Here is a 26,298-nt window from a genome sequence, read left to right on the forward strand (position 1 = left end):
CTACAGTAAAGTAAAGTTTTAACGTTGAACGGCATTAACTTTTTAGTAACGGATTAACGATAAGCGAAGTTAAATTTGTAACTAACGTTACGGTACACAGATATGTTACAGAACCGCATCACCCCTAGCCTAGGGGACAAATACCTGCTGGAATGTACGACGTTAATGCAGGATGGCAGCAGACCGTATTATTAGTTTCGGACCTCTTGATATGTATGGAAGTGTGATTACGCATGTCAATCACATCGCGATTACGGGCAGCATGGGGTTCACGCCTGAGCCTCAGGACGCGCGCTAGCAGCGCAAGTCGGGTGTTTCAAGCGTCAACTTCGCGTCTTAATATCTCGGGATGTAATGTGAATATTGCGATGCAATCAACGCCATTGTGTATGTGCTTTGTCATGCTATGGATTGCTGAAGAAAAAATTTAGGAAGTCCATTTGAAAAAACATAAGTTTGTGTTAAAAAGCACATATGTTTTCGTTTTAGAATATTTCCAAATATGTACATTCATGGGCCACAGCCCTACATTGATAACGGTGAAAGTAGTTTTCCAATAGCTGTTATTGTTCCAGAGATATTTTGGGTGGACAAGATAGCTGGGACACCCTATATATACATATATATACATATACTTGTTACAACACGCAACTGAATGTCGGAGGTTTCAAGCGTCAACTTTAGGTTACAATATCTCCGGATGTAATTAACTTTTCACAGTGCAACAAACGGCACTGATTAGGTATTTGCTTATATGTTCAGATGTGCTAACAAAACTTACGTGGTTCCGTTTAAAAAAACGTAGGTTTGTGTTAAAAAACATACTTCCGTGCATTTTTGTATGGTTTGTATTAAACAATTACACTAGCCTCTCTCCTCACGTTCGGTCTGTGGAATCGGTTCGTCAGTATTTGATATATATACAGGGTGAGTCACCTAACGTTACCGCTGGATATATTTCGTAAAGCACATCAAATACTGACGAACCGATTCCACAGACCGAACGTGAGGAGAGAGGCTAGTGTAATTGTTTAATACAAACCATACAAAAATGCACGGAAGTATGTTTTTTAACACAAACCTACGTTTTTTAAATGGAACCACGTAAGTTTTGTTAGCACATCTGAACATATAAACTAATACGTAATCGGTGCCGTTTGTTGCATTGTAAAATGTTAATTACGTCCGGAGATATTGTAACCTAAAGTTAACGCTTGAAACCTCCGACATTCAGTTGCGTTTTGTAACAAACACGCGCCACGGTCGGCGAGCAGCATCTACAGTGACATGTTTACGATGACGACCGCGTTTACGAGTGTGGCTGTAGTGCACTGTTGTGTTTTGGTTTAGCTGTCGCAGTGTCAGCATGTAGCGCTTGCTGCTATTGTTATTCTGAATTCGTCTCCGCACGCAGACCAACTGTAGAGACACCGTGTTACCAGACGTCTGTGATAGTGTAGTGTTGTAGGAACTGTGACCATGGTGTGTTCGAACTCTGAAAAGGCATAGATGATACTCATCTATGGCGAGTGTCGACGAAATGCAGCTGAAGCCTGCAGGGTGTATGCAGAACGGTACCCGCACATAGAGCATCCAACGTGCCGCACATTGCAAAACATCTACCGCCAACTGTATGCAACAGGTATGGTCGTAGCACGCAAACGGGTCCGTAACAGGCCCGTCACAGGAGAAGCGGGTGCAGTTGGTGTGTTAGCTGCTGTTGCCATGAACCCACACATGAGTACACGGGACATTGCGAGAGCCGGTGGACTGAGTCAAAGTAGTGTCATGCGCATACTGCATCGTCACCGCTTTCACCCATTTCATGTGTCGCTACATCAGCAATTACATGGTGATGACTTTAATCATCGAGTGCAATTCTGTCAATGGGCATTAACAGAGAATGCGTTGCAGTTCTACCTGTTTACCGATGAATCGGGTTTCACAAACCAGGGGGCAGTGAATCTACGGAACATGCATTACTGGTCCGTGGACAATCCCCGCTGGCTCAGACAGGTAGAGCGACAGCGACCGTGGACTGCAAATGTATGGTGCGGAATCATTGGCGACCACCTCATTGGTCCTCTCTTCATTGCAGGGGCCCAAACAGCTGCAACATACATCGCGTTTCTACAGGTGTTGGTGGTGTTTAGTGTTTAACGTCCCGTCGACAACGAGGTCATTAGAGACGGAGCGCAAGCTCGGGTTAGGGATGGATTGGGAAGGAAATCGGCCGTGCCCTTTCAAAGGAACCATTCCGGCATTTGCCTGAAAGGATTTAGGGAAATCAAGGAAAACCTAAATCAGGATGGCCGGAGACGGGATTGAACCGTCGTCTTCCCGAATGCGAGTCCAGTGTCGCGTTTCTACAGAATGATCTGCCAACGTTGCTCGAAAATGTCCCACTGGAAACACGTCGACGTATGTGGTATCAGCATAATGGTGCACCTGCACATTCCGCAATTAACGCTAGGCTGACCCTGGACAGGATGTTCGACGGGCGCTTCATAGGATCTTAGCGTCTGGACTTCTTTCTGTGGGGTACGTTAAAGGAGAATGTGTACCGTGATGTGCCTACAACCCCAGAGGATATGAAACAACGTATTGTGGCAGGCTGCGGCGACATTACACCAGATTTACTGCGGCGTGTACGACATTCATTACGCCAGAGATTGCAATTGTGTGCAGCAAATGATGGCCACCACATTGAACATCTATTGGCCTGACATGTCGGGACACACTCTATTCCACTCCGTAGTTGAAAACGGAAACCACGTGTGTACATGTACCTCACCCCTCATGGTAATGTACAGTCTTAGACAATAAAACTGACCGCCGGCCGGCTGCCACAGAGACTAAGTCCGAGTCTTTCACTTAAGGTGGCCAATAAAACTGGCCGCCCCTGACAACTCTAAGTCCGGCCATATGCACAATCTGGCAACACTGTAAGATGCGGGCCGGCCGCGGTGGTCTCGCGGTTCTAGGCGCGCAGTCCGGAACCGCGCGACTGCTACGGTCGCAGGTTCGAATCCTGCCTCGGGCATGGATGTGTGTGATGTCCTTAGGTTAGTTAGGTTTAAGTAGTTCTAAGTTCTAGGGGACTGATGACCACAGCTGTTAAGTCCCATAATGCTCAGAGCCATCTGAACCATCTGTAAGATGCGGAAGTGTTAGGACAGTGTGTTGTCTACTTCCGAGACGTTCTCGGACTACGTGAGCCCGTGGTCTAGTGGAGCCGGCACGGTAGCTCAGCGTGTTCGGTCAGAGAGCCGGTTGGCCTCTGTAATAAAAAAACTGAGTGGAAGGATCAACCACCGAAATTGAACAGGATGTCTTGCGACGTCCGCAACGACCAACCACAACAAAAAATAAAAAAAGTGGCAAGCGTCGTGCGTTCTAAACTTATAGTCGCCTGTTCGCGTCCAACTGTATTTTTTTTTTTTTTCCACAGTCGGTCTAAAGTTATGAGTCTGACTGAACATCGAAGATAATTCGCTTAACATTCTGCCCACCAGCAATAACAAGTATTTCAGAAACAATTCCGCAGGACAGCTCGTGGCTGCGCCGCGATCGTAACAGCTTACGCTCGAGCGTTTTCTCGCGCTGGCCAGACGCCACCCGGCGCCTGAAATCCGGCGCCGCCCAGGTGAAGGCGGCGCCACGCTGTCAGTGTATGTATCAGCTGTCATTTTCGAATTTGAAGTTCTAGTTATCCTCTTGCAGTTAAGCATTGGATTTTGCATACTTGAATAATCGTGAACTACAGTTAAGCATTGTAAAATTGAGTCGCAAGTGGAAATAGGTGTAACATCTGCAACACAACGTTTACTTTTGGTATAACAGAGGGGTGAATGCAGAGGAGGCAGCTAGAAAGATTTGAATTGTGTGTGGAGCAACTGCTTTTGGGAAAAAAATGCCAGAAAAAGATATTCTTGTTTCAACAAAGATCGTTCTGGCATGAATGATTTACCACGTTAAGGAAGTCTCGATTACTGATGTATGTGACAGATTATTATTTTACCATCATGCGACATTTGCATTCAACAGGCAAAGTTCAGAAGTCTGGTGTAGGAGTACTGCATGCTCTAATTTGAAATAACAAAAATCAACGGAGTGACTATTATAGAACGTCATCAGGTCGCTCATTGAGCATTCGTATGCAGTACTGTTACTGGTGACGTGTTATGATGCCTTTATCGTTAACTACCTAAGAAGAAATGAAAGGCTGAGCCCCTCCAAAGGACATAAACTCGAGCAAAGTGTAGTGTGAACATAATATTCTACATCTGATTGCTCCAAAAGTTTGTTTTGGTCTACGAATTCTGCCCCAAGGGCTGTGTGCAACACAGCTGGAATTTGTTGCCAACAACTGAGACACCTTTCGGTCTCAGCGTAAGAAAAGCGAGCAACACAATTTCATCACATGTGCTAGTGCATGATAACGCGCGGCTTGATTTGAGAATCAAAACTATCCAGGAGATTGAAATTAAAGTCGTCTCTCAGGCACTTGTATTGATAGAGAAGTCCTCTCTCAAGCACTTGTCCCTCTCGTCATATATTCGTAAAGTTTTACCTTTCCCGCTCTTGATCGATCAACCGTCAATGCAATTCATTTCTAGACGAAACCAGTAGGTTTCTACTGGCGTAGAATTTGTAAACAACTTTAGCATTGTCAGTCGTTTTAGTTATCGTGAAAGAAAATTCTTTTGCTGATTTATTTCTCTTTCATGATTTCTGTTGCGTTTAGTAAACTAATGGAAAATCCAATTAAAATATTCACTGTACTAATACAAATTAAATTCAGCTTACTACAGAAACATCACGACGGCAGACTATCTTAATAAAGCATTAAGTAACTGTAAGACGATTGAGCCTATTTTAACACAAATTAGTACGACATTACCGACTTTTGACTTCGAAAACATCTGTATTTACTTCATTTCCTGTATCATTCGCAATTATTATGAAAATGTGGCATTTCATAGATATAATTATGTATTCACAACAACAGAAAATATGTCGTCATTATGAATTTGGCAGTACCGTAAGTTTTCGCTCTGACGCATTGGGGTTACTGAAAGTAGCAAGGCGCGTTGTCTTACGATTCCCTTTTTGCGTTTGTATCTGCCTGCTTGTAGCTATGCTACAAAAGAATTAAAAATCTGACTTTCAGCGAGTCTCGAAAGGCGAACGAAAGCAGCTTGCACCTGGTAGCCAAACATGTTTCTTGGGAACAGGCTACTTCCTAAAGTGGGAAGACATTCTATTGTGGTTGAATTGTTGGCAAAGGTCAGTCAGACGTGTGCCGTTGGTCTAAGCGTTTCGGTGTGTTGAATTTGTACCAATGATTTTTCTACAGGTTTTTTCTGTCCCAAATACAGAGTTGAAGTCTCCCATTAGTATTTTCACGTCATCTGGGTGAATTTTGTTCATAGTATTTTCGAGTGTATATACTTTATAGGGGCTCTGAATGAGCATAGTCATAAGTCGATTGTTGATGGAAGCGATTTCTTTGACAGAGTTGATGTTAGATCTGTGTTCGAGAAATGCAGTGCCGAAGATTGGTACGCCTCTCGCTACCTTTTGTTGTATTTTGCTCTTGAAGATGCAATGGTTTCCGTAATGCAAGTTTTAATTGTCAATTAATCGTGGTTCTTGAAGAGCAAGGATGTGAATTTTTGGCGGTTATTTTCTTTTGTGAGATAATTGAGGTTTCTTGTTTGGATCAATGTATCGATGTTTAGTTTTTAAATGAATGTTTTCTGCTTGTAAGGAAATTTACCAGAGATCTCCGATATTCTCTGCCGTGCTAACCTGGACTCCCCAGAGTGCGAAAATCCAACTGCGGCCTATCGGTGGCCAGGTTGTTTACCACCTGGGTTAAAGTTACCTCTGTTTGCATAGTTCATGTTTTCTTGTGTTTCATTGGTTTGGTCTGGGTGATATCGGGACCACACAGGACCAGAGGGTGTTGAAGCCTTTGGAAGCAAATATTTTCAGCCAAGCTCATTGAGATAACAGACGGTGACCAGAGTAGCGGTGATTGTCACTCAGACGTGTCTGGATTTTGGGTTCAACGGATTGAGTAGCAGTCCAGGATTGTGTTAGTATTTGGTTCATCCCAAGTATTTGATTTCCTCGGTACCACCCATATGGGGGAGGGTTTCCCCTATCGGCCACACGGGATTTTTATTGTTATTATTTATGTCATCAGCAAATCCGATATGGTGTATCTTCCCTCCTCCACTGAAATAGATGCGTATTGTTCGACTCAGCATTATCTCATAAATATGGGTTATAATTACGTTATATTGCTGCTAGTAGACATATTTCTCACTTTTTCTTAGACAGTTGCTAGCTCTTACTCCAACATAGGAATTTATGTGCGCAGCATTGTTGCAATACAGACGTTGAAATTATCCGATTTCTGTCATTTCTTTTCGATACAAGATCGTCCTAATCGGATTCAGCCAGTAAGTCTTAATGTGGATATCCGACTACGACTCTCATATCCGATTTCTGTCATTTCTCTTCGATACAAGATCGTCCTAATCGGATTCAGCCAGTAAGTGTTAATGTGGATATCCGACTACGACTCTCATCATATGACAGACTGGGTGAACCACATTCTTGATCGGACTGTTGAATCCAGATCACTTATCTATGACAGGGCATGAATTCTTAACCACTGTGGAAAATAATAATCCAATATGTTTATTAGAAATACGTTATTTAAATATTAAATATATGAATTAACGATGTAACAATGTATTTACAGGAGCAGAGACCCAACCATCATAGTAGAGCAGTGCGAGATTGGTTTCAGGGCCAAGAGAGGATAAAGCTGTTTCAGTTTGTTCCACGATCACCGAACATCAACCAGATAGAGAGATGGATGAAAACGTCAAAGTAACGTCGCTTTCCGAGTCGTATTCAATCCAGACTCAGGTGTTATTAAGGTAGTTGAGCGTTCTAGAAATTACACTTTTATGATTTCCATATGAGTATTTCGATAGCCAAAAGAACCCGTCAGTGTGAAACTATCGGGAACTGCATTATATCGAATTGCAAGAACTTGAGACAATACGTGGACTCTTCTCTTCGCTGGGTTACCTATTACTGTTATTTAGCATTCTCTCCGTCCTAGTCGTAATGCAAGTGGAACTTCAGAGGCGCTTTCCGCTATTCTTGACAAACATCAGCAACCTGTAATCACTGAGAGTCACAACTGCGTGATGATAATGGTTCAGGTTGTCAGTAGCTGCGGTGGTGTTATGCTGTCAAACTGCTTACAGTAACGTTAATGGTGGCTCACGTAATTTACCGCTGACTACCTACTTAAGTAAAGATAGTGTTGTGGTGTCGTCGCTTGTCTTTTTTTGGCCTCAGCTTGAGTAATCCGATTTAACGAACATAGTTCTCCAATCGCGGGCTCCTAATACAGTATGACTGCAGAGATTATCGTGTGGATATTACATTAATTCTGCAATGAAATGCTTAACAAATCTTACCCTCGACTATGCAGCTGGAATGATTCTTTACACAGGTACTCCATGTTGCACATGTTGGTTAAGTGATCAGTTCGCTGTAATCCTGCTTGTACTGTTCGTAATACTTCAGAAATGGTTCAAATGGCTCTGAGCACTATGGGACTTAACTTCTGAGGTTATCAGTCCGCTAGAACTTAGAACTACTTAAACTAACCCAAGGACATCAGACACATCCATGCCCGAGACAGGATTCGAACCTGCGACCGTAGCGGTGGCGGGGTTACAGACTGTAGTGCCTGGAACCGCTCGGCCACCCCGGCCTGAATACTTGTATACTGAACATTCGTTATGTGACGAAATATGGACTACAATCTAATTCGCATGTATATGACATGGGTTAGCGCCGGCACAAAGGTATGACTGAGGGTTGGATACCGTTGAAGTCCTGTTTCATTGATGGCAAGACAAATGTTCGCAAATCACCACTATTGCTTCAAAAAACAATTGCATCTTATATATCGAAGGACCGATGTCCACACTGTCACAGCGCGTTGAAATACAGCAACTTTGCAGATGAAAATTTGTGACCGACTGGGCTTCAAACCCAGACCTCTTGCTTACTAGACAGGCGTTCTGATCACTGCACTAGTATTTTTTTTAAATGTTTGAGAAGACTTTCAGCACCAGGTAGACGGAGGCAAAGAGGGCGGGGGTCGAAGATCCGAGGCCTGGCCATAATGCCTCTCCCATACCTGGCACTGAGCAGCTGCATTATTCCCATGTATTCCATGTTTTCACCCGTATATTCTTTTAAATTGTAGAACAAAATTGAAGTAATAATTTATGTAAAATAAATTACAGATTGCCACCTCCAATAGCGTGCGTTCCTTGTAGAACATAACTTATAACAATGGAAAGGGTGACGGAAAAATACATAACAAACATTCATTCAGAAATATATTCACATTTTAATTTATTATGCACTGGATGCATACGAGGTCTGTAAGGAAGCTGTATATTTTTTAACAAATAAAAGAAATTTTGGAGCCGGTGGGGTTTTGCCAAATTAGAACAGTTCTGATTTTAGATCCAACGTAAAAGAATATTCCAGGAATAAAAAAAGTGAAAGAATAGTATTCCTCTTCTAATGAAGAAAACTGCCCACCTCTTTGTAGTCCACATAAAGCAATAGATAAAAAATTTAAAACCACTCCTTATATTTGTTATTCTTCTTCAGCTTAAAATGTTCTACTGCAATATAGAACATGTACTCTACTAAGTTCTAAGTTTTGTTTGTTATGACGTAAAACACAAACTGTCCCAGAAGCCACGAATAACTGTAATTCTTTGCGGACGGGTAACATTTCCAGTCGGGTTGTAAAGCTTCAGTTATCGGTATTTGCCTTTCTGCGGTTCTATTGAGGGTGCTAATTTTTCTCTAGTCCAGTTCCAAATTCTGATTCTATTTTCACATGAGAAGATGTGCGCTACAGTTTCTATACACGGTCATTTGTCGCCGTATGGAAATGGTCTCAATTTGATTATCCATAATCGTTCCGCTCTGGGTATGGTTTCGTTTACAAAGTCGCACCATACGGCACATACTCTAGTTGGTATAATTTTATTGTTGATATTTTTCCAGACGTTCCTCCAGTTTTTTGTAGGTTAAGTTACCGGAATTGGTTTGTGAAGACGATGTCTAGTAATATAATCATAAACGGTTCTAGTGTTGGTTTGTGCTCGTGGAAGTCTTATACAGCTCCAATCGCCATATTACTTTCGGACGTAATGTAGGCTGGCGTGTACATTAACAGGAGCGTTCCTATACCCAGGATCTAACGAGAGGAACAGAAGTTTCGTGATGCCTGTCTTAGTGGCGTGTATTAATTTAAAAGCACGTCTTTAATTCCAAGTCCTCCATTTTGCATCTGCAAAGTCGCCATGTCGAAGGATAATTTGATGATATTTTGTTTCCACACATACCAAGAGGCTATAGCTTATATTTTTATGTGCAGTGACCTGCAGTATCGGTAAGACTGCTCCGACGTAATATATTTTTCTAAGTATGTGTGTATTTATAATCTGAACTTTGTGCAGTCGGTCTAACGATCGCATGTCATGGTCCTTCAACAAGGTTCTGATGACATTAAGTTTCCGCTCCCAATTGTTCGTGGCCATGCGCTTGGGATTCGCCCTTAACTACAATCCGAGTTGGAGTCTCTCTTCAGTTACATCTAACCAGTGCGCACCTATTGCACTATTGTAAGAACCGAGATGCAGTATTTTGGTATTAAAATTTTGTAAATCCGGGTTTGAATCTGGTCAGGCACAAATTTCGTCTGACGCTGTTGTTCTATTTTAATGCCCATTACAGCCTGGACATCTGTCCTTCAATCTTTAATTGATTAAGAAGTCTGTCTATTTCGATTCGTAGTGTCTGTTCTTTCGGAAAAGTCCTTAGAACAGACACACACACACACACACACACACACACACACACACACACACACACACACATTTATATCGTAAGTGCTATTTGGAGAACGTTTGGCAAGTCAGTGATAATGCCAGACTGGAGCTCCATCAACCTACTCATTTCCCTAGATATTGTTGTAATTTTCTGAACAATTCCTGTTTAATAAGTGACAGCGACAGTGTCTCTCATCGTTTACTTTGTCGGAAACCTGCTTCTTTCTGCCCTAGGCTATACTATAGCAATGAGTGATTGCTCACATTCTTGATACCTCACTGGACGTGCTACTGCAACTGTAGCCAAAGATTCAAATCCCACTGGAAAAGTATGTTTCAAGTCAGATGGTTTTGCTCCTCCCCTACCGTCATTGAAAACGGTCACAACTAAATTAAGTATAGATATTCTATGAAACCCTTGAGTTCATACTGCGGTGCTGTGAAGATGAAAAAGTAGTTTTCACAATTATCAGATGACAGATGGAATTTGTCAGATTCCACTAATTGTGATTGCATCATTAGCTGTTGGTTCACAGGCGCTTTTCTGCAGCTTATCGTAACTGTTATTTGTATGTTAGAGCTGGAAGAATAGAAACATCAAATTTTAGCCGTATGGAATGTTCGAATTCACCTTAAGTCTTCACGTTTCGAGCAAAGGCAGAATATCCGTCAGGAAAGCTGACAACAATAAGCCAGGCCATGCCTGTCATCTGGTGGATGTGCCAATGACAGTGATCTCAATAACAATATTGTACAGCAAATATACATTGCCAACCCAACCACTGGAGAGGCTCCAAAACTGTGAATCGCGTGTGGTGAATACGCTTTCAAGGTTTCTGTCCGATTAAGTCAGTAAAACACAAATAATTGTCGCAGTTATTAATTTATGACATTTAGTTTGCATTCAGTGCATCGATGTGTTACAAGTAATTGCACTCTAGCCCCTAAACCTAGTTACAGAAATGCGAATAAGACTCATTGACATATAATGAGGATCTTGTGGCCCTTGCCACCCGCAACTTTGAGATGAAGCTATAGTCACTTCCGAGGTCACTCACAGAACACATCAGCTGGTATCGTTCCTGGCACTATAACTGAAACTTGGCAACAGCGCAGAATATGTTTGGCAACTCTGTGACCTACGAGTTACTTCCTTGATGGCACAGAACTATCCTGCTAAATCACTTGATATTATCGTGTCATTTCAATTGAATACTGTAAGTGATTTTCTCTTGAGACGTGACATAAGGATATCAGTTAATGCTTTTCAGTCAACGAAAGTGGTTCCACACAGGAAATACAACTACTCTCGTCTCTTATGTTGAGATTTATGTGCCATAGCGGCTACTGAGCCGGTAAGTACGTCACAGACCCCTACCTGCTCGCTAGCTCCTAGGTAACGTGCTTGCCTGTCAGGTGCGCGCTGCCTTTGTTCGCCTTTAGAGACTCGCTGACTGCAAGATTTTTAATTCTTTTGTAGCAGAACTACAAGCAGGCAGATACAAATTCAATGAGGGAATGGTAAGACAACGCTCTAGCAAAATTCGTCTTGCTACTTTTAGTAACCCTTAGTGTCAAAGCGAAAAACCTTACGGTACTGCCAAATTCATAATGCCACTTTTATTTTCTGCCGACATACTTTTTTGTTGTTGTGAATACGTAATTTTATCTATGAACTGCCACATTTTCATAATACTTACGAAGCAAATCATGTGAGGTAACACTTCACCAACTTGCCGGGAAGGTGGAAAAAGCACTACCCTTTCTGGATGCTCTCTGTATCTTCCTGGATGTCGAGGGGGTTCTAGTAATACGATCTTCGAGTAAATGGTTAGAGATGAAGAACCTAGTGTTGAATGAACAGACTACTCTTGAAAAGAATAAGTAGACGATTTATTCACAGTAAGACTTAGAAAATTTGATAGTATTGTTAAATCTATGTGCACTGAACATTGTGAAAAAGTATTTAAAGACAAGCCGCACGAAAATTGGTGTAGTATTATTTATGGGGAAGCATGTCCAGCACATATACTGAAAAATTATGTTTCTCGATGAAACTTTAGAGAGGGTTGTAGTGTATCTAGAGGTAGCCCTGGATGGAAAACTATTATGAACACCTCACATAAAGAATATATTCCACTGCGAAAGATAATCTTATAAGCACTAGAAGCTGCTGTAGGGTAAACTGGGGTCTAAACCCAGTACGTACTGGATATACACCTCTGCAAAAACATCAATGATAATTTATTGTCATATAATATGAACAAAGTCCAACAGAAGGTGGGTGCTAGGGAGTCTGGCAAAGTGCAGAGACTGGCCTGCTTTCACAAACAGACGGAATTAGCAGGACATTCACTCTTGGGATGGATATTAGGCTAGACATGCCCGCCTTACACCTGTGGCTTAAAATGGAGGCCGCAGCAGGGACATAAAGGCTAAAAATTGTATATAACTGGATGTAGTTAGAATATGCGGAATACCAAATCAGTATGGCGACGGCTGGGGAAATGCCTACTAACTATACAATAACTTCTAGCTGTTTCAATAAACCTTGCCATGTAACAGTTGGAAGCAGGGAGCAGTGGAAGAACGAACCCTTACACCGTTCAGGAGACATAATATAGTGGTATACTGACAGGTCGAAAACAGATTAAAACAACGGGTCTGGTGTACTGCCTAGAATCTCTTTAGGGATGATGGCCACAGTATTACACTTTTTTTTCTGTCAGCATGTGCACGGAGGAAAATTAGAGTAGATCCTACAAAAATCGTAGATTCTACTTTTAATCAGACAGCCAAGCAGCTCTGAAATCTCTATCAGCGCCTGCGACCGAAGGTCGTTGCAGAATGCCACGAAGCATTTTCTTTCGGACATGTCCGAAAGAACAGACACCACACATATATCCATATACAGAGTGTTTCAGGAGGAATATTAGATATTTTAGCAGGTGGCAGTGCAGACGAATGGCATAAAAAAATTCCATATAAATGTGTACAGAGATGCAGCTGTTAGTAAGTAACTCTAATAAAATCAAAGCAGAGGCAACGAGGACATTCAAAGTTGATTTTCAAAAATTCCCCAACAAATTCAATGCACATTTCACTTCTCTTGATAACAACACGTGTAGGTCGTCTTTGCGTTCTTTTATGAGGGCTGCACGACTCATAATCCGAACGATCAAATCGGCTCTTGGGTTTACTTTTTCTTTGTAGACTTCGCCTTTAACCATCCCCGCAGGCAAAAATCGAAAGAGATAAGGTCCAGGGACCTTGAAGGCCAAGAAAAGTGCCCATATCTAACGATCCATCTTCCAGGAAATGTTAGGTTTGGATAATGTGTCACCTGACGACTAGAATGTGCAGGAGCCCCGTCATGCTGGAGGAACATACGCATTCTTGAGCCAAATGAACCTCTTCCAATGACGCTGGAAGCTCATTTTCAAGGAAGTGTAGACAACTGGGTCCTGTAAGGACCAACATACGAAGCGAAAATGCATTGAACCCAGCTATCTGTATGTTCAATAAAAATTGATCGCATGTTATATGTCATTATTTCAACAATTTGTCTATACTACCATCTCCTAGAATATTTACTATTCCTCCTGAAACATCCTGTATAATTATTTGGGTCTCCACGGGTCATTGAAAGTTTTCAGTGCTAGACGCACGACATCGTCCGACCATCGCGGGAATACAGTGTGGACGCAAGCTAGTGGAACAATGGCTGGGGGGGGGGGGGTACCGCGCATGTGGAATGCGGCAAAAAATGGGAATTCGCGTCTGACGAGGAGCGTGTGTAGAAAGGTGCTGCAGAGAGGTTGACTGCTGTGTCATCATAGTGTCCACCGTCGGAGGTTCGAATCCTCCCTCCGGCACGGGTGTGTGTGTTGTCCATAGCGTAAGTTAGTTTAAGTTAGATTAAGTAATGTGTAAGCTTAGGAACCGATGACCTAAGCAGCTTGGTCTCATAAGTTCTTACCACAAATTTACAAAATTTTAATACCAAAATACTGCATCTCGGTTCTTGCAATAGTGCAATAGATGCGCAATGGTTAGATGTAACTGAAGAGAGTCTCCAACTCCGACCGTGGTTAAGGGCGAATCCCAAGCGCATGGCCACTAACAATTGGGAGCGTAATGTCGTCCGAACCTTGTTGTAGGACCATGACAGGACCGGATCTTCGACCGCTGCCCTCTTTGCCTCCGCCTACCTGGTGCTGAAAGTCTTCTCAACCATTAAAAAAAAAAAAAAAAATAGTCCAGTGATCAGAATGACTGTCTAGTAAGCAGGAGGTCTGGGTTCGAAGCCCAGTCGGTCACAAATTTTCATCTGCCAAAGTTGCTGTATTTCAACGCGCTGTGACAGTGTGGTCGTCGGTCCTTCGTATTTAAGATGCAATTGTTTTTTTAGGCAATAGAGGTGATTTGCGAACATTTGTCTTGCCATCAACGTAACAGGACTTCAAAGCATCCAACCCTTAGTGATTACTTTGTGCCAACGCTAGCCGAAGTCATATATATGCGAATCAGATTGTAGTTCATATTTAGTCAAATAACGAATGGTATGCCGGGGTTCGAATCCTGTCTCGGACATGGATGTGTCTGAGGTCCTTAGGCTAGTTAGGTTTAAGTAGTTCTAAGTTCTAGCGGACTGATAACCTCAGAAGTTAAGTCCCATAGTGCTCAGAGCCATTTGAACCATTTCTGAAGTATTACGAACAGTACAAGCAGGATTGCAGCGAACTGATCACTTAACCAACATGTGCAACATGGAGTACCTGTGTAATGAGTCATTCCAGCTGCATAGCCGAGGGTAAGATTTGTTAAGCATTTCATTGCAGAATTAATGTAATATCCACACGATAATCTCTGCAGTCATACTGTGTTAGGAGCCCGCGATTGGAGAACTATGTTCGTTAAACCGGATTACTCAAGCTGAGGCCAAATAAAGGCAAGCGACGACGCCACAACACTATCTTTACTTAAGTAGGTAGTCAGCGGTAAATTATGTGAGCCACCATTAACGTTACTGTAAGCAGTTTGACAGCATAACACCACCACAACTACTGACAACCTGAACCATTATCATCACGCAGTTGTGACTCTCAGTGATTACAGGTTGCTGATGTTTGTCAAGAATAGCGGAAAGCGCCTCTGAAGTTCCACTTGCATTACGACTAGGACGGAGAGAATGCTAAATAACAGTAATAGGTCACCCAGCGAAGAGAAGAGTCCACGTATTGTCTCAAGTTCTTGCAGTTTGATATAATGCAGTTCCCGATAGTTTCACACTAACTGGTTCTTTTGGCTATCGAAATACTCATATGGAAATCATAAATGTGTAATTGCTAGAACGCTCAACTACCTTAATAACACCTCAGTCTGGATTGAATACGACTCGGAAAGCGACGTTAATTTGACGTTTTCATCCATCTCCTTACGTCTCACTGAATGAAGTGAACGCACAGTTGTGTTGCCCGCCGCAAGGATTCTGTGAAGTGTTGTGGCAGCTGGCAGTCATTGCTGAATACACACATGTGGAAATATCCTCATTGCTCCGGTGGAACTCGTCGTTGTTGCATTTTTTCGTACCGTAATTAGCACAATAACATAAGGCTTGTTCTGCTGAAGAACTTGATGCCCACACGTCCTTAAATAAGAATCTCCTAGCGGGAGTAATACATGAAAGGAAACAGACTGTTAGCCAAAACAATGGACAGCTCCCTTCTTTTGGCGTTTCCGATAGCGCCTACGATAAGAATCTGGTGTCATATTGTGCTTCAGAACTCTAAACTGTTTATTTTTTTACTTCATACTAAAACAAAAGTTGTGATATGAGATGAGGAAATGACTTATATGCTTCTCAGGAACTTTAGTTTTTCGTGTTTATTTTCTAAAAAATGGTTCAAATGGCTCTGAGCACTATGGGACTCAACATCTTAGGTCAACAGTCCCCTAGAACTTAGAACTACTTAAACCTAACTAACCTAAGGACATCACACACATCCATGCCCGAGGCAGGATTCGAACCTGCGACCGTAGCGGCCGCGCGGTTCCAGACTGTAGCGCCTAGAACCGCATGACCACACCGGCCGGCGTTTATTTTCTCACTTCATATTAAAACAAGGGCGTTAATATGAGAAGAGGAAATGAAATACACGCTTCCAAGTGCTTCCTTGTGTGCTATTGCTGCATACATGAAAGCCTTGCAGTTAATTTTTGTATGTTGGATAAATTTTGATATCGCGTCACATTCCTTTGTGAGAAGGTTCCTATTTTCTTGGGATTCAAATAGAGTGGACATTTCATCACTGGTTAATATTCTGATGACTAATGACATGATACCCGTTGCAATAGCTCCATGGCACCTGTGAGTAGAGTCTCACGTTGGTTACTATAAGAACACGCAGGCAGTGATATCCGCTGACTGCAGTCAGAGCCAAGGTGATTTCTTTCTGTTTAGGGAGAAGCGTCTGCTGCAGTGTCCACGCTCAGCCAACATAAACAAATCGCGGCGGCATTGGGCACTGCTAATCGCTGCACTTGTCGCGAGCCTCGACAACAACTGTCTCTGCTAACAATACTATGGAGTTAATACATCTTACTTAACGTAATACGCAGGACGTGGGATGGGTAAAAATTCTGTTTGTAACTTCCCACCGCATTAAAATATTTTACAGTCATATTTAATGCAATATTTATTGTTGGTTGTCTCTCTAATGTTAATAGTATTGATTCAGATTGTGCGTTAACACGAAAACACACACACACACACACACACACACACACACACACACGCACGGACACACTCACACACAAACAGTCATTGATTTCAGTGAGGGTGACAACTACTGTGTGTTGAACAACACATGCACCAGTCAGTTCCTCAGTTGGCGTCGAGTGGATGAGATTTTTGAATTACCTTGCACTGCAAGAATTGTAAGGAGGGGACTGAAAGTAAATGGACTTGCTATATGCTAAAGAGCTGCGACAGAGCAAAGCTTGACCGATTATCAATTAATTGTCCACATGGGTTTTGTGGACGAGAATACTTTTAGTAACCAACCCCCCACAATCTTTACGTAACATTTCTCGAGGGCGTAGGGGAATTGAGTTCATTAAGTCGTCGACAGTGTAGCGTGATGGTTTACTTCCCACCATACGTTTTCTATATTCGTCCAAAGTTCGCTTGCATTTGTAGGGACACATGGCAATGACCTTGTTACCTCTAAATGATTCAAATGGCTCTGAGCACTATGGGACTTAACTTCTGTGGTCACCAGTCCCCTAGAACATAGAACTACTTAAACCTAACTAACCTAAGGACATCACACACATCCATGGCCGGGGCAGGATTCGAACCTACGACCGTAGCAGTCGCGCGGTTCCGGAATGCGCGCCTAGAACCGCTAGACCACCGCGGCCGGCCTTGTTACCTCTGCCCACATATTCTCTATCTGGTTGATGTTCGGTGATCGTGGAACAAACGGCAACAGCTTTATCCTCTCTTGGCCCTGAAACCAATCTCGCACTGCTCTACTATGATGGATGGTTCTCTGCTCCTGTAAATACATTGTTATTCGTTAATTCATATATTTAATATTTAAATAACGTATTTCTAATAAACATATTGGATTATTATTTTCCACAGTGTTTAAGAATTCATGCCCTGTCATAGATAAGTGATCTGGATTCAACAGTCCGATTAAGAAGGTGGTTCACCCAGTCTATCGTATGATGAGAGTCGTAGTCGGATATCCACATTAAGACTTACTGACTGAATCCGATTAGGACGATCTTGCATCGAAATGAAATTACAGAAATCGGATAATTTGAACGTCTGTATTGCAACAATGCTGCGCACATAAATTCCTATGATGGAGTAACAGCTAGCAACTGTCTAAGAAAAAGTGAGAAATATGTCTACTAGCGGCAATATAACGTAATTGTAACCCATATTTATGTGATGGAAATACTGAATCGAACAATACACATCTAATTCAGTGGAGGGAAGATACACCATATGGGATTTGCTGATGACATAATGACAATAATAATAATAATAAAAATCCCGTGTGGCCGATAGGGGAAACCCTCCCCCATATGGGTGGTACCGAGGAAATCAAATACTTGAGATGAACCAAATACTAACACAATCCTGGACTACTACTCAATCCGTTGAACCCAAAATCCAGACACGTCTGAGTGAAAATCACCGCTACTCTGGTCACCGTCTGTTATCTCAATGAACTTGGCTGAAAATATTTGCTTCCAAAGGCTTCAACACCCACTGGTCCTGTCTGGTCTCGGTATAACCCAGGCCAAGCCAATGAAACACAAGAAAACATGAACTATACAAGCAAAGGTAACTTTACCCCAAGTGGTATAAATCCTGGCCACCGATAGGCGGCAGTTGGATTTTCGCACTCTGGGGAGTCCAGGTTAGCACGGCAGAGAATACTGAAGATCTCTGGTAAATTTCCCTACAAGCAGAAAACATTCATTTACCGCCAAAAAATTCTAATCCTTGCTCTTCCAGAACTACGATTAATTGACAATTAAAACTTGCATTACGGAAACCATTGCATCTTCAAGAGCAAAATACAACAAAAGGTAGCGGAAGGCGTGACAATCTTCGGCACTGCATTTCTCGAACACAGATCTATCATCAACTCTGTCAAAGAAATCGCTTCCATCAACAATCGACTTATGACTATGCTCATTCAGAGCCCCTATAAAATATTTACACTTTAAAATACTATGAACAAAATTCACCAAGATGACGTGAAAATACTAATGGGAGACTTCAACTCTGTATTTGGGACAGAAAAAACCTGTAGAAAAATCATTGGTACAAATTCAACACACCGAAACGCTTAGACCAACGGCACACGTCTGACTGACATTTGCCAACAATTCAACCACAAAAGAATGTCTTCACACTTTAGGAAGTAGCCTGTTCCCAAGAAACATGTTTGGCTACCAGGTGCAAGCTGCTTTCGTTCGCCTTTCGAGACTCGCTGAAAGCCAGATTTTTAATTCTTTTGTAGCATAGCTACAAGCAGGCAGATACAAACGCAATAAGGGAATCGTAAGACAACGCGCCTTGCTACTTTCAGTAACCCCATAGTGTCAGAGCGAAAACTTACGGTACTGCCAAATTCATAATGACGACATATTTTTTGTTGTTGTGAATACATAATTATATCTACGAAATGCCACATTTTCATAATAATTGCGAATGATACAGGAAATGAAGTAAATACAGATGTTTTCGAAGTCAAAAGTCGGTAATGTCCTACTAAATCGTATTAAAATAGGCTCAATCGTCTTACAGATACTTAATACTTTATTAAGATAGTCTGCCGTCGTGATGTTTCTGTAGTAAGCTGAATTTAATTTGTATTAGTACAGTGAATATTTTAATTGGATTTTCCATTAGTTTACTAAACGCAACAGAAATCATCAAAGAGAAATAAATCAGCAAAAGAATTTTCTTTCACGATACCTAAAACGATCTGACAATGCTAAAGTTGTTTACAAATTCTACGCCAGTAGAAACCTACTGGTTCCAACGATATCATTATACCAGAGTAGTTTTAAGAGTATTTTCGTCTAGAAATGAATTGCATTGACGGTTGATCGATCAAGAGCGGGAAAGGTAAAACTTTACGAATATATGACGAGAGGGACAAGTGCTTGAGAGAGGACTTCGCTATCAATCAAGTGCCTGAGAGACGACTTTAATTTCAATCTCCTGGACAGTTTTGATTCTCAAATCGAGAAGTGCGTTATCATGCACTAGCACATGTGACGTAGTTGTGTTGCTCGCTTTTCTTACGCTGAGACCGAAAGGTGTCTCAGTTGTTGGCAACAAATTCCAGCTGTGTTGCACACAGCCCTTGGGGCAGAATTCGTAGACCAAAACACACTTTTGGAGCTATCAGATGTAGAATATTATGTTCACACTACTCTTTGCTCGAGTTTATGTCTTTTGGAGGGGTTCAGCCTTTCGTTTCTTCTTAGGAAGTTAACGATAAAGGCATCATAACACATCACCAGTAACAGTACTGCATACGAATGCTCAATGAGCGACCTGTTGACGTTCAATAATAGTCACTCCGTTGATTTTTGTTGTTTCAAATTAGAGCATGCAGTACTCCTACACCAGACTTCTGAACTTTGCCTGTTGAATGCAAATGACGCATGATGGTAAAATGGTAATCTGTCACATACATCAGTAATCGAGACTTCCTTAATGTGGAAAATCATTCATGCCAGAACGATCTTTGTTGAAACAAGAATATCTTTTTCTGGCGTATTTTTCCCAAAATCAGTCGCTCCACACACAATTCAAATCTTTCTAGCTGCCTCCTCTGCATTCACCCCTCTGTTATACCAAAAGTAAACGTTGTGTTGCAGATGTTACACCTATTTCCACTTGCGACTCAATTTTACAATGCTTAACTGTAGTTCACGATTTTCAAGTATGCAAAATCCAATGCTTAACTGCAAGAGGATAACTAGAACTTCAAATTCGAAAATGACAGCTGATACATACACTGACAGCGTGGCGCCACCTTCACCTGGACGGCGCCGGATTTCAGGCGGCGGGTGGCGTCTGGCCAGCGCGAGGAAACGCTCGAGCGTAAGCTGTTACGATCGCGGCGCAGCCACGAGCTGTCCTGCGGAATTGTTTCTGGAATACTTGTTATTGCTGGTGGGCAGAATGTTAAGCGAATTATCTTCGATGTTCAGTCAGACTCATAACTTTAGACCGACAGTGGAAAAAAAAGTACAGTTGGACGCGAACAGGCGACTGTAAGTTTTTTTTTATTTTTTTTTAATTATTGTTCGTTATAGGTCGTTGCAATTGTTCGTGGCGGACGTCCCCAGACGCTCTTCGAAGTTCGTTATGCATCCATTCACTCAGTTTTTTTTATTACAGAGGGCAGTTAACCCTCTGACCGAACACGCTGAGGTACCGTGTCGGCGTTTTGAATGCACGACGCTTGCCACTAGACCACGGGCTCACATAGTCCGAGAACGGTCGGAAGTAGACAACACTTCCTTCTAACACTTCCACATCTTACAGTGTTGCCAGATTGTGCATATGGCCGGACTTAGAGTTGTCAGGGGCGGTCAGTTTTATTGCCCACCTTAAGTGAACGACTCGGACTTAGTCTCTGTGGCGGCCGGCCGGCGGTCAGTTTTATTGTCTATGACTGTACATGTGCGTCAGTGAAAAAGACGAATATAAAGGTGTTAGCATGTGGAAGTAATGTGCTGTTCCAGTCTCTTCTGTACCTAAGGTCCGTCACCGTTCCCTTTGCATCCCTACGTAATTCGGTGCTCTCCGATACACACGATCGAACAGCGGAGGAGTGGTACTCAAGCGTCAGCTTTAGGCTACAATATCTCCGGATGTAATTAACATTTTACAATGCAACAAACGCCACTGATTACGTATTTGTTTATATGTTAAGATATGGTAACAAAACTACCGGGGTTCCATTTAAAAAAAAACATAGGTTTGTGTTAAAAAACATACTTAAGTGCATTTTTTTATGGTTTGTATTAACCAATTACACTTGTCCCTCTCCTCACGTTCGGTCTGTGGAATCGATTTCTCGGTATTTGATGTGGTTTACGAAATATATCCAGCGGTAATGTTAGGTGACTCACCCTGTATATATCAGATTTAGCAAAGAATCAGTTCCTGTTCATTTGAGCTATCACTGATGTATCGTGTTTGATGGTATTGTGCCAAATTGAACTCATCAGACCAGCAAATAGTTCTCCAATTGGACTATATGTAGCACTCCAAAATACTATAACGTAATGGCATGAACATCCCTCGAACAGAAAAGCCACATGGTTTAGAAAACCGCTAACGAACGTTGACTGAGGGCCAACTGGCTCACGAAAGACAACACTGATTCAGTAACTTACCAAAGGATGTGCGAAAGTGTCGGTATCGATGTATATTGGAACATGTTATTGCAAGATCTCGAATATAGTAACAGAATAGTTATTGCAGTTCATAAAAGATAAAATATATTGTGAGGAAGTGAAGGACCCAACTATCAGATGTCAAAACTGCCTTCCAACTTTTAAGTAATTTTACTCGTATTTGGTCTTAAGAATACTCTTGTTCTTTTTGCATTAGATGTCTTGTTATTAGCTGACACGTAGTTTATAACTGTGGCAGAGCTTCTAGCTGACCATGTGTGTTTGTGCATGTGTTTACGCCTGAAGAATATGTTTGTTATCGTTAACTCATTAATTAACAAGAACGCGTTTGGTCTATATCTTTTCGTATTTTTCCCTTCAGAAGCAATAACATTTGACACTGGGATCTTACCTACCCTTGCATATAAATCTCCTGCTATTATCAGATAATCATTTTTGTTTATGTTGTATAGGTTGCTTTGCAAAATGTAGTAAATTTCTACATTGTCATCATATTTCCTTTTCGTGGGGTATATACTCCATTACCGGTAAGGAGCCCCTTGGTATCTTTATTCTGACCTGAATTATCCGTTCACTGACGATGATGTAAAGTTTTCTTTCACAGAACAGCTGCTCTAGCACAGGCCCTTACGTTTCGACAGACTTCACTGTAGATCATATTTATTGTTGTAGAACCTCTTGATTTCTTTCTGGTTCCTGTTATGATGGCTAAGTCAATCAATATTTTTTAAATTCATTTTAGTGTTCTACTTCCTAATCACTGAAACTGCGAATATTGAATATAGCCATATCAAGTCGTTTGTTGCAGGTTTATGCCAATGCCGTCTAAAATTTATGAGTCCAGCGTGCCTTTTTCTGGAGATTCTGAGTAATACTGTAATTCCCGCGTTACGGGATACCTGTTTGCAGCCAGGGTAACTAGGTGGTGAGGCTGCTACCTTAGGCATTGCGGTACAGTGGTTTTTCTGTTGGAGTCGTCTCCCTTTGATGTTCGCCTTTTCCTCACGCTGTTTATGACCCCTGCCAAAGAGACTTGTCTGACTTGGGTGGCCCTGCCAGGAGTTAAGCTCCAAAATAAAATGTTTTAAGTGATAAATACTTGCTGCAGATCTTGACATAATACTGATGCAGAAAACTACCGCTTCTAAACTATTGGTCGTTCAGAAATCTAAAATTTTGCACTTCACAAAACGAAAACACGAAGTATCCTATAAATATAATATCAATAAGTCCTGTTGTAATCGGCCAACTCATATAAATACACTCCTGGAAATTGAAATAAGAACACCATGAATTCATTGTCCCAGGAAGGGGAAACTTTATTGACACATTTCTGGGGTCAGATACATCACATGATCACACTGACAGAACCACAGGCATACAGACACAGGCAACAGAGCGTGCACAATGTCGGCACCAGTACAGTGTATATCCACCTTTCGCAGCAATGCAGGCTGCTATTCTCCCATGGAGACGATTGTAGAGATGCTGGATGTACTCCTGTGGAACGGCTTGCCATGCCATTTCCACCTGGCGCCTCAGTTGGACCAGCGTTCGTGCTGGACGTGCAGACTGCGTGAGACGACGCTTCATCCAGTCCCAAACATGCTCAATGGGGGACAGATCCGGAGATCTTGCTGGCCAGGGTAGTTGACTTACACCTTCTAGAGCACGTTGGGTGGCACGGGATACATGCGGATGTGCATTGTCCTGTTGGAACAGCAAGTTCCCTTGCCGGTATAGGAATGGTAGAACGATGGGTTCGATGACGGTTTGGATGTACCGTGCACTATTCAGTGTCCCCTCGACGATCACCAGCGGTGTACGGCCAGTGTAGGAGATCGCTCCCCACACCATGATGCCGGGTGTTGGCCCTGTGTGCCTCGGTCGTATGCAGTCCTGATTGTGGCGCTCACCTGCACGGCGCCAAACACGTATACGACCATCATTGGCACCAAGGCAGAAGCGACTCTCATCGCTGAAGACGACACGTCTCCATTCGTCCCTCCATTCACGCCTGTCGCGACGCCACTGGAGGCGGGCTGCACGATGTTGGGGCGTGAGCGGAAGACGGCCCAACGGTGTGCGGGAACGTAGCCCAGCTTCATGGAGACGGTTGCGAATGGTCCTCGCCGATACCCCAGGAGCAACAGTGTCCCTAATTTGCTGGGAAGTAGCGGTGCGGTCCCCTACGGCACTGCGTAGGATCCTACGGTCTTGGCGTGCATCCGTGCGTCGCTGCGGTCCGGTCCCAGGTCGACGGGCACGTGCACCTTCCGCCGACCACTGGCGATAACATCGATGTACTGTGGAGACCTCACGTCCCACGTGTTGAGTAATTCGGCGGTACGTCCACCCGGCCTCCCGCATGCCCACTATACGCCCTCGCTCAAAGTCCGTCAACTGCACATACGGTTCACGTCCACGCTGTCGCGGCATGCTACCAGTGTTAAAGACTGCGATGGAGCTCCGTATGCCACGGCAAACTGGCTGACACTGACGGCGGCGATGCACAAATGCTGCGCAGCTAGCGCCATTCGACGGCCAACACCGCGGTTCCTGGTGTGTCCGCTGTGCCGTGCGTGTGATCATTGCTTGTACAGCCCTCTCGCAGTGTCCGGAGCAAGTAAGGTGGGTCTGACACACCGGTGTCAATGTGTTCTTTTTTCCATTTCCAGGAGTGTAGCTAGGTGTAGCACTTTGTAGGGATATTAAATCAAATGGTCACTCAGGTACATTTGTGGATAAAGCAGTGGTAGACTTCGGTTTATTGGTAGAATACTGGGGAAGTGCAGTCACTCTAAAGGAGATTGCTTACAGATTACTAGCGCGACCGAATTTAGGATGTTGCTCAGGTGTGTGGGTCCTGTACCCGACAAGACTAACGGGTGATATCGAACTTATACAGAGAAGGGCAGCACGAATAGTGACAGGTTTCTTCCGTGGGAGAGTGTCACAGAGATACTGAAGGAACTGAACTGGAAGACTCTTGATGGTACACGTTAACTATTCCCAGAAAGCCTGTAGAAAAGTAATTCATAAATCGGCCTTAAATGATTAATCTAGGAATATAGCACTACCCCCAACGTATAGCTCACATAGGGATCGTGAAGATAAGATTAGAATAATTAGTGCACTGACAGAGGCATTCAAACTAGCATTCTTCTCGCGCTCCTTACGTGAATGGGACAGGAAGAAACCCTAATAACTGGTACGGTGGGACGTACTCTCTGCCATTGATCTCACGATGGTTTTGCAGAGTACAGATGTAGATCTAGCTGTAGATCTAGATCTGAAAAAGTCAGAGATTTCATAGTAACAACAAAGGCATCATAACAGAAAGGTAGATCAATACGTCGCCCTATGGGTTTCCGGCCACCGATAATCCTAGACGCTCACCGATCAGCATCTACTTATATTTATTTTCACAATGCATAGACGTATTGTTTACATTTGTCATTTTCTTTGCAGTGAGCCTATCAGTGACTAATTATATTAATTGTCACAAAAGGAAGACTTGTTTTCAGTAGTCATGCAGTTTACAATAAAATAATATTTATTCAATAACTGTTGCATTTTTCTTCATTTTGTGAAAATGGCCATGTACAGTTCCGACTGCCCTATGGGAGAACTCTTTGTAGTTACATCAACTTTATTATTTGGATCATAGTTACATTGATTCTAAAATCGCGAAACAGCCAATAGTCCACTATATCAGTGCTTTTTGCACGATGTCGCAAGACTGAATAGTCAAACGCAGATTCGAGCAGAATTTAGAACAATATTCATTTCAGGTTCCTGTTCACAAACATGAGGCTTATCTGATGAGACTTAGTCACAAAACGGATCCGTCTTTGGAAAAGAAGCTTTAAATAAATCTGATAGCGATAAATCGAATTAGGTGGGAACTACAGCACATACATGGTTATGCAAGCGAATTGTCAATTTTTGGACCTGGATGAGAGGAAAGCTACGTCTTATCACGTGGACGATACTCCCACACGATCAGCATCAAAAACACTCGTAGTGAGGTGCTTTAACAATTTTTCCTCAAGTTCGATCGTCAGTCAGTCTTATAATTTGTATACGTCAATCTTTACTTTTTACGCTTCTAGCAGTGTTTGGTATCGTGAAAAATACCGAGCTGCATTGTGGTTTGGAGTGGTGTTCAAAGCAATCTTAGGGTTGACGTCAGGTAACGCTTTACAGTGTCCTATAAATAAATATGTCACAAGCTGATATAAACGACAGTATTTTTTGCGATGTAAGGTGATCAATAATTATTACATCTTCTAAAGTATGTAGCTGTGGCTACTTCTGAAAGAATGACTCTTTTGTGGTGCATTCAGTTTTACTAGAACATCAG

The 26,298-nt window shown here is 42.5% G+C and overlaps 1 protein-coding gene across 1 annotated transcript in view; it reads left to right on the forward strand.

Moving 5' to 3' along the window:
• The window catches only part of LOC124795343 (glutamate receptor 1-like), a 680,176-nt gene that overhangs the window by 621,346 nt on the left and 32,532 nt on the right, over nt 1-26,298 (forward strand). The gene's annotated exons all lie outside the window — the stretch shown is intronic.

The sequence above is a fragment of the Schistocerca piceifrons genome, chromosome 4 (genome assembly GCF_021461385.2).
Source record: "Schistocerca piceifrons isolate TAMUIC-IGC-003096 chromosome 4, iqSchPice1.1, whole genome shotgun sequence".
NCBI lineage: Eukaryota > Metazoa > Arthropoda > Insecta > Orthoptera > Acrididae > Schistocerca > Schistocerca piceifrons.